The following is a 9,572-nucleotide window of genomic DNA, read 5'->3' as shown; positions in this document are numbered from 1 at the left end:
TACGTTCTTTCGGTATGCAGAGATGTGGGCGCGTATCCGTTTATAAGAACCCTGATTGTTTATATTAACGCTTATAGATACACAACGAGTGTTCTGTTCTGACCTGGTAGGCTACTGTATAAGAACTCTCAAGGTTAGCGTCCCTATAACAGCCCACCGCATCAGCACGATCAGAACACTCAAGGTTAGCATTCTGCGAAGTTGTAAAGCAACCAACCATTGCGTGGTCTCGTTTGGAAGACTGGGACATATTTCAGCTCATAAATGACTCCGAATCAGATTGTTGTAAAGACAATTCTGAGAGTGGCGTTGAGGAAAGTGAATCAGAAATTGATTTCGACGAAGAACCATCATCTTGGTCGGCAACCTGGGGACCACCACACCAGCATGGCAAGAGGAGTGTGAATAATTATTCAGGTGGAGCTGTGGGCAAACTGTGGCAAAAAGTTATAGCATCTGTCGTCGAACCTGGAAATGGACAAATAAACTATTTTTCCATCTCCTGGATCTGAACAGTTACATCCTGTTGTCACAGAGAATTTCGTCTCGCTCTTGTGCGGAACATGCTGGAAGGGGGTCCATCTCGACCTGAACGGACCAGGGGTCGAACCCCTGCCGCTTCATTGGAGATATCTACTGGACCCGTGTTTGATGTATTCTAAGACAGGAAAATCCATTGTTGGGTACTCTGACTCAGATTATTCTAATGGAGAAGATAGGAAGTCTTACTCGGGAAACATTTTTGAATTATCAAATGGACCTATTTCTTGGGAGGCAAAGAAGCAGAAAAGTGTTGCACTTTCTACTACTGAGTCTGAATATATTGCTCTAAGTGAGGCTTGTAAGGAGGGTGTTTTTCTCAGAAAAATGTTCATGGAACTATTAAATGATGACTCTCCAATTTTGATGAATGTTGACAATCAAAGTTGTATCAAGTTAGCCTCAAATCCAGTATTTCATTCCAGAAGTAAACACATCGATGTACGATATCATTATGTAAGAGAGGTAGTACAGAATGGATTGATTGATCTGGAAGATGTGCCTACAGAAATTATGAAGGCCGATATAATGACGAAGCGTTTACCTAAGGTGAAGCATGAATATTTGCTAGATGCATTGGGCATGAAACCTTTTGATTGTATAAATTGAATTTATGTGCCCGTGTGATTGTACCATAATATTTTGGTTATTATTATTAATTAGAGTTATTTAATTTACATGCTATGATTATGGGGGAATGTTGGTAATACTAATATACGCATGTTGTTTCTGTTGTATATATTGGTAATACTTATATATGCATGTCGTACAATCTAACCACATGGCTGTCCCAGTACGGTTCCAGGTAGTGTGGTGGTAAGTTGATATTTCGTATGTGCACGTGCACGCTAGTGCATATACCAGATGATATTACTGGATGTAAAAGTGGAAGTGTGTCGATCAAAAAAAAAATAAACGAAAGGTTTTACAACACGAGCCAGTGTCTGTAATTGTTTAACCTTTGGTTTTCGATTGATATTATGATAATAAGGTGCTAAGTTTTCTTCTTTTAGGTATTCTAAAATTGCACAAGAATTTACCACCGTTGGAAACTTAAATTGTTGATGTGAAACGGTGTCAATTTTTTTAATGCCTTTTATACTGAGAAACAATTTTCCAGTTTGATGAAGGAGATGCATCACTACTTGCGTTAGTCACTGAATTTATCTGTTTAACAAGTGTATAATTAATATTGTCTACATTAAGGGATAATTGTATTTGATCTTCTACAATTTTCACTATTTCCACCGCCGATTTCAATTCACTAACAACCCTCTGCAATTCGTCTTTTAATTTTAGACAGCACAAGCGTGGTGAATTAACATTTTCCTTAAAATTTTCCATATTTCCTACAGCGTACTTGCAATCAACACTCTCAGCGTCAGCCATGTTTAGCTATAAAACTCATTTCTCCACTACTGAGCATGTGAACAACAAGAATAAGTTTCATAAATCACTTTGATTAAATGTGATCTGAATGGATTCCGAAATATTTTATTTATATATCTGCTACCATCAAAAATATTTTGGGCTCAGAAACACTTCCTGTTGTCCATGAATTTGTTGTTGCGACAGCTATAAAGTAAGGTTTGTTTGCTGCCAACATTATTCTACGAGTACTATACTTGTATATGTTTCGGTGGTCTGCCATATACCACGTTAAGTTCCCACCTTTGACTTATTATTCTATAGACCGATGTACATATCGTGATTTATCACAAAGGCATTACATTTACTTTTCTCTACCATGAAGGTCTATGACTATGTCTTTAGTTTATTTCAAATGCGAAAAATAGTAGATAAAAATTTTGAAAATACTACACTCCTAAGACAAGTTAATTTCATCAAAGAATATAATTTATTTAGAAACAACTACATACCTGATTCTTCAGCATGCTGCTCGTTTTGATAGAAACTCACTTCACGGGAATCTGATTATAGTAGGAAATGGTGCGTAAAACGAATTTTTCAGACTCACAGTAAACGTCCGAATGTGGGTAACGTCTTTTGACCCTGAAACATGTAGTCGCAAACACAAAGGTCGTCTTCTATTGGATCCTGAGAGAGGACCAATGGGACCATGACAATTTAAATTGTGAGTAAACAATCGCGCAGTTGTATATTGTTGCCCTGAATTGTCATGTAGCTGCAAAGATCCGACCTATCAGGGTTAAGTAATTAGTCTGCTTTTTGATCGAACACAGCGCACCAAAACGGTAACCTTATAAGAAAATTTCTTCGGTGTACCATGTCAGATCCCTGAAGAAATGAAATTGAAAGTCATGTTATTTAGGATTGAAATAGCTTACCCACGCACTCTAAATTTATTTTCATAACGCTTACAGTAATTAACTTTATGAATATCTACAGCTCTTATTCATATCGAGTGTATGTTTTTTACTACCAAATGTGTACGAATACAGGCTTCACCTATTTATAGGCCGGGATAGCTCAGTCGGTATATCGACTGGCTACGGACTGTAGGATGATGGGAGGTTGAGTGCCAGAGTGGTAAGTATTTTCACTTCTCCATATGCTTCCCAGATACTCTGTTTTCCCCGGATTCATCTGTTTTTTTCACCCAAATTTTGTTCCTCCGTTTATTGTTTACCCGGAGTGGATAATTCTCCGTTTATTTTATTTAAGTCCATTGCGAATTATATTTCATCGGTTAAATATTATCATAAAATTTCTGTAATCCGTGGAAAATGACAGTGTTATAGTTTCTTTCGTTATGTTGCATTTCGTGAATATTGGCAACACTTGAGGTTCTAAACCAAAGGAGAGGTGGTTGGTGACAGTGTATTTTTAATCCGTTCAATCTTCGCTAGAAAGCTAGTGTCAAGTTAGCAAAAATGTTTGAGGGCGTAGAAGATCCATCAGAGACTCCTCCACGGAAGAAGTTGAAATTCCAGGCCAAACATAATCAAATAATCAAATATATCTTAAGAAATGGGAAGATATGTTCTGGTGGGTTAAGCTGGGACCAGACGAGAACCGGGCGTTTGGTACGTTGTGTAGGAAGGATTTTAGTATTTCGCACGGTGGAAGTAAGAACCCAAATTTACTGAAAGCTAATTGCCCTAATCATGTCATACATAACACAATTAAGTTTGCAGTTGACAGATTAGATGTTGATGTTGAAAGTGTAGTCTTAAAGATATATAATCACTTCTCTGTCTCTGCCAAAAGAAGAGAAGAGTTAAAATCATTCTTTGAATTTCTGAATTTGGAGTGGACTGAGTTTTTGAGGCATGTTCCAACTAGGTGGTTGTCATTAACACCAGCCATTTCTCGACTGCTTCAGAACTGGGAAGCAATGAAAAGTTACTTCAATAGTATTCCCAACTGTCCAAAATTATTATATAACATTTTCATGAAAGATGACCCAGAGGAAGCAGTGTTGCCAGAAATCTACTTTAATTTCTTAAATAATATTGGAAGTCAGCTGGAAATGGTAGATAAAACACTGGAAAGGTCTGACTTAAGTGTACTAGAGACTTACAAACAAATGAAACTTCTCAGTTCTAAAATCCAGCAGAGAAGGAAATACAACTATTTGGTAGCAAAGCAAAAGAACTCATTAATGGATTGTCTATGCCATTACAGAAAAAGGTTACTGAAGACCTGAACAGCTTTTATAGCAATATGCTTCAGTATGTGCAAAAAAGATATGATGTGATAGATGACAATCCCTATGCATCCCTTGCAGCATTTTCTCTACAGGAAGGGATTGAGTTCAAAGATTTTGAAAAGGCCGTAGAAGTGTTTCAGCTAAGTGAAAATGTTTGCATTGATGACCTGTATGAGGAGTTCAGCAGCCATCGAGATTACCTCTGCAACAGTGTGAAAACATATGCTGATTATGTAGTTAGTTAGTTATTTAGAGAGGGTGGGTTTCCCCATGCACCGCGACCAGTTTGATCTATTGTGCTTCCCTCTATGATATTCTACCAGTCTCTTTACCCTACCGATAAATGGTGCGTACCGTACCATGAGTCCCGCCGAGCAAGCGAGTTTGGCCACTTGATTAGCAGTGTCTATAATGCTCCCCCCATCTATCAGAGGCCTTAGAGGCAGGAAACATCCTGGAATTTGGCTTGGTGACCCCCTTTGGAGATATGAGGTTCTTTTACGTGCGACACGGGACACACAGCTTAAAGTCCCTCCCGGAGGACTTGTTCCATGAATTTTTCTGCCCTTAAAAATTCGACGACCTCCGCCGGGTATTCGAACCCGCGTACTACGAGTCATGAGGTGGGAACATTACCTCTAGACTACGGAGGCCGCTTGCTGATTATGTAGCAAACTGGCTTACATTTTTTTTCTTCAGTACCTGATCATGATGTACCAAATATTTCCAAAGTTGTAGGATTTTTGTTTAGCATCCCTGGCCCAAATGCTTTTGTGGAGCGAATCTTTTCATTCATGAAAAGTAAGTGGAGTGACACAAGAAACAGATGCTCAACAGATTTAATCAAGGCAGAACTCCAGGTGACAGTGAACTATGAAAGCAAGTCCTGTTCAGAATTTTATAAATTTTCAAATGGTGATGTTCAATTATTAAAAAGTGCTAAGAGTTCAGTGAGATACAATTAATAGACTGATCGACCAGCCCTTGAATGTTATGAAGATGTAGTATTTAATATTTGTGTGTTATACAGATGTGTGCTAGTTAATATTTTGTGCATTCTATAAATATGTAATAGGGCTACATAATATTTGTTTTGTTCTATAAATGTGTAGTGGGCACAGTAGTAGCACCATTCTGAGAAAACAGGATTTAAGAAATCGTATCAACTCAATAATGTAAAAGTAAATATTGATGAAGCAGCCCATAGTTTCAATAAATATTTTTCATCAATAACAGAAAATCTCAATATAAAGAAAACTAATTCACATGCAGCAATGAAATATTTGTACACTTATTGTCCAAATGGTTTCATGCTTTCAACTTTAATTTAGTCATGGAAGACGAGATAATTAGTGCAATTAGTAAGTTCAAATCCAAAAACTCTTCAGGATATGATGGCATAACTAACAAATTAATAAAACTGTGTAGACAGCAAATAAGTAAACCCTTAGCTTATATAATTAACTCAATAGCAGTGGGCATATATCCTGATAGACTGAAATATGCAGTGATTAATCTGATACATAAAAAAAGGAGGCGAAACTATTATACATAATTATAGACCAATAATAACTGGGTTTGCTAAAGTATTTGAACTGGTAATTTATAGAGGACTCAATGATCATATTACAACACACAAACTATTACTCCCCCAGCAGTTTGGATTCCAAAAGGGACTATCTACTACTACTACCACCACCACTACAACTACTACCACTACAACTACTACTACTACTACTACTACTACTGCTGCTGCTGCATAAATTAACTGAATACTTACTGCTTTGAACAGAAAAGAATATGCAGTTGGCATATTCTGTGATATAGCCAAGGCATTAGACTGTGTTGGTCGCAAACTCCTGTTAATGAAACTCCAATATTATGGAGTTCAGGGATCGTTCTTGCAGTGGTTTAACTGATACTTTCAATCATGAATGATTTTCCCCCTTGAAATAAGTAAAACTTCAGAAGTCATCATGTTTGCAGATAACACAAGCGTTCTTTGTACATCCAAAGATTTCAACACTCTAAAAATAAAACTGGATATTGTTTGTAGTCACATGACTAGATGGCTTCAGGCTAATCTTCTTGCATTAAATCTTGACAAAACTAAAATGATAAAATTTACACCAACAGTAGCTACTCATCATCAGCTAAATACTTTGCTTCTTAATACAATGTTGAAAACAGCTGAATTGACAACTTGTTTGGGTTTGCAGCTTGATAATCAGCTGACTTGCAAAGCACATACTAGCATTTGCCTCTTGTCTTAGGTGTACTAACATGTTTGATTTTGATCTTTTCTACACTTCAAATGGGTGATAGTGTGGCTTAAGGATCTTACACACAAAACTAAGCAATGAATAATGAATTTTTGTCAGAAGCCACACTGATGAGAACCATTATTTCATAGGGGAATAAAAACATAAAAATAAGCAATACACTAATTGTATATAATTTGGAGCTAGTTCCTCATAGCAGCTATGAACTGGTTCAGCTGAGGAAGAACATTGTTGGAAAAAACAGGAAGCCTGTCAGAAAATATCTCTTGAACAGTGCATCATGTTTCATGAACTATTTTCATCACAGAACCTTATAACCCTGACAGATCCCACTGTTACATGATATCAGCCTGTGACGAAGAAAATTATGTGAGGCAGTGAAAAGATATTAAACAGTAAAATGTAGTGTTTGCATGATACAGAAAAGGACAATAAAGAAAGTAAAATTTCGTACTGATATCTTCTATTCTAATTTTACATTTTGAGGCACAATATTTCAGATGAGCCGGGATAGAATAGTCAGTATAGTAACTAGCTATGGGATGGACGACTGAGGTTTCGGAGTTCAAGTCCTGGTAGGGTCAAGAATTTTCTCTTCTCCGTGTTGTCCAGACCAGCGTTTGGGTCCACCCAACCTCCTATCCAATGGGTAACATGGGGGCTCTTTCCCCTGGGGAAAAGGGGCCAGGGCGTGAAGCTAATGCCAAGATCAAGAAAATGTGGGTCTATATGTCTACTCCCCCATATGTCTTCATGGTATAGTGCTGAATTAGTTAAGCACAGGGAAAACTTTATCTTTTACAATATTTCATATCATGGTTGGTACATTCATAAATAAAGGCAGGTTAGGGTATTTCAAAATAAATTATGGCTTTGTTTTTCTACTTTACCACAGATGGGATGTTTAGACGCTGCTCCACACAACGGTAAAAGGTAAAGTTATTGCGTGCTTAACGAAGCACTATGCCATGAAGGCGTTTTTGGGAGTGGAAGTACAACTCCATGCATTAACCTTGACACCAGATCGAGGTGAATGGTTAGTTCTGTGCCCCAACTGCTTGTCCCCAGGACCCACTGTATAGGAGGCTGTGTGGGCCCCAGAGCTGTTCTTGGAATTAGAGAAGAATTTTATTCCTGCTTGGAATTTAATGCTGGTTCCCTGGTTCTCCAGTCCACAACCTAGTCACTATGCCAACATAGTTATCTCAACTGCACCCAAGGGTACCACAGTTAAATTCCATTTATTCTGATACTGCTTATCTGAATTTTGGAGTATTTATGATTTGAATGTTTCTAGATTTTTAATGGGGGATGGGATCTTTTAACCCTCCAAATGCCAAGCCCTACCTTCAAATGACCAGAGATGTAGACAGCAGAGAAGCCTGTTCTTTCTCTAAACATTGCTATATAATACTTGATGCCACCTATATGCAGAAATACCCTACCAAGTGATTAATATCAAATCAGTCTATTCCGCTGAGGCACTTTTAATGTATGTTCACTACACCAATCTAATCAGCCTGTGGTTGCTAGTCAATGCTACCCTCAAATGTATAAGAAAATTAAATTTTTATGATTACAGTTTAATGACTGAAGAGAGATGAAGTGACAGGAGGTTGGAGAAAACTGCATAATGAGGAGCTTCATAACTTTGTACTCCTCTCCACGTATAATTAGAATGATCAAGTCAAGGAGAATGAAATGAGCAGGACATATACACCGAATGGGGAGAAGAGGTATGCATATAGGATATTGGTGGGAAAGCCAGAAGGAAAGAGACCACTGGGAAGACCAAGACAGATGGGTGAACAATATTAAAATGGATCTTAGAGAGAATGGGATGGTATGGACTGGATTGATCTGGCTCAGGATAGGGACCAGTGGAGGACTCTTGTGAACAAGGTAATGAACTTTAGGGTTCCATAAAATGCTGGGAAATTCTTGAGGAGCTGCAGAATTGGTGTCTCCTCAAGAAGGGCTCAGCTCCACGAGTAAGTAAGTTACAGTTTAATATAACACACGTATCAGGTGTAGAAAATTGTTCCAATATGTTTTAAATATGCATTTGTCCTCTATGTTGTTTAAAATGAAGGTGAAAATGTAAATGCTCTAATGTGCATGAGATGAGAAAATTCATTTTTCTGCTGTTTATTTAACTGCAACGAAACAGAAACTNGGGGCCTTCTCAGTTAGAACCATTAAGGGAACCAGTCTTGACTACAGGTCCAGTGATCGAGACAAACTACTCCTAACAGGCTCAACTGGGTAGGACCGTTCCCCCCCTCTCCCCAGTGGACAATATCAAACACAACATTCATATAATGAACAGATCACTGTCATAAAACATTAAATACTCGTCAAGTTTCACACTAAACCAATGTTTTTCGGCCTTGTTTCCCCCCAGCCTAAAATCTACATGAACCTTTCGTTCCTTGACAGTTCAACAGTACTTATCAATAAATTACTAGGGTACTTCATCCTTGACTTATGTTCCAGAGCACGTTAAGTTAAAATAATTCTTCCTCTTACTAGTAATGTAATGTAATTCACAGTTGTTGAGTAATTAGGCTTAAGAACAAAGCCATTTAATCTCTAATACTGTGTGCATTTAAGTAAATATTAAGCAGCACATTATGCATCAACAGACAAACAAGTAGAGAAACTAAATAAATCAGAAACAGTAGCAATTTACTTTCCCTGCTGACGATGTCTTTTGATGGAAATTACTTTGATGGAGTATGGATGGTTTTAATGAGATGAGGGGAAGGGGGCAGAGGCCCTCTTTTCCTTCCATAAATTCATTATAGCATGAAACCGCCTGATATGGCTCTGAGGACTGGCGCACATCTTTTATGTACTCAAATTCTCCATTTCAAAGAACTCAAGTGCAACTTTAGTTCTGTTGAATGACAGCCAATAATTTGGTAGGGGCAAGTGGGGGGGGGGCTTACACACTTCCTCTGCAGTTGCTCTTATCTGCTTCTCATTCTCAAGCTTAATTTCATTTTCATTAGTTTGAACCTCAAACCTCACCACAAGAATCCAAATCAGTTATCATCCCTTTCCAATTCTATGAGGGTTGTACTGAAAGTCATGAGCAACAGTTTTTTGTAAAG

At 37.8% G+C, this 9,572-nt stretch overlaps 1 long non-coding RNA gene across 4 annotated transcripts in view; it reads right to left on the bottom strand.

Moving 5' to 3' along the window:
• Window positions 1–2,862, bottom strand: part of LOC117282627 — a 4,466-nt gene extending 1,604 nt beyond the window's left edge. Inside the window, exon 1 of one of the 4 annotated variants that reach the window (XR_004513440.1) lies at window positions 2,421–2,862. This is a non-coding gene — a long non-coding RNA (uncharacterized LOC117282627). The other 3 variants (XR_004513443.1, XR_004513444.1, XR_004513441.1) reach the window with 3 other exon arrangements.
• Between the last annotated feature and the right edge of the window lie 6,710 nt (window positions 2,863–9,572).

Source organism: Cryptotermes secundus, unplaced genomic scaffold (assembly GCF_002891405.2).
Source record: "Cryptotermes secundus unplaced genomic scaffold, Csec_1.0 scaffold6188, whole genome shotgun sequence".
Taxonomy (NCBI): Eukaryota; Metazoa; Arthropoda; class Insecta; order Blattodea; family Kalotermitidae; genus Cryptotermes; species Cryptotermes secundus.
This window is presented reverse-complemented; position numbering and strand designations above follow the sequence as displayed.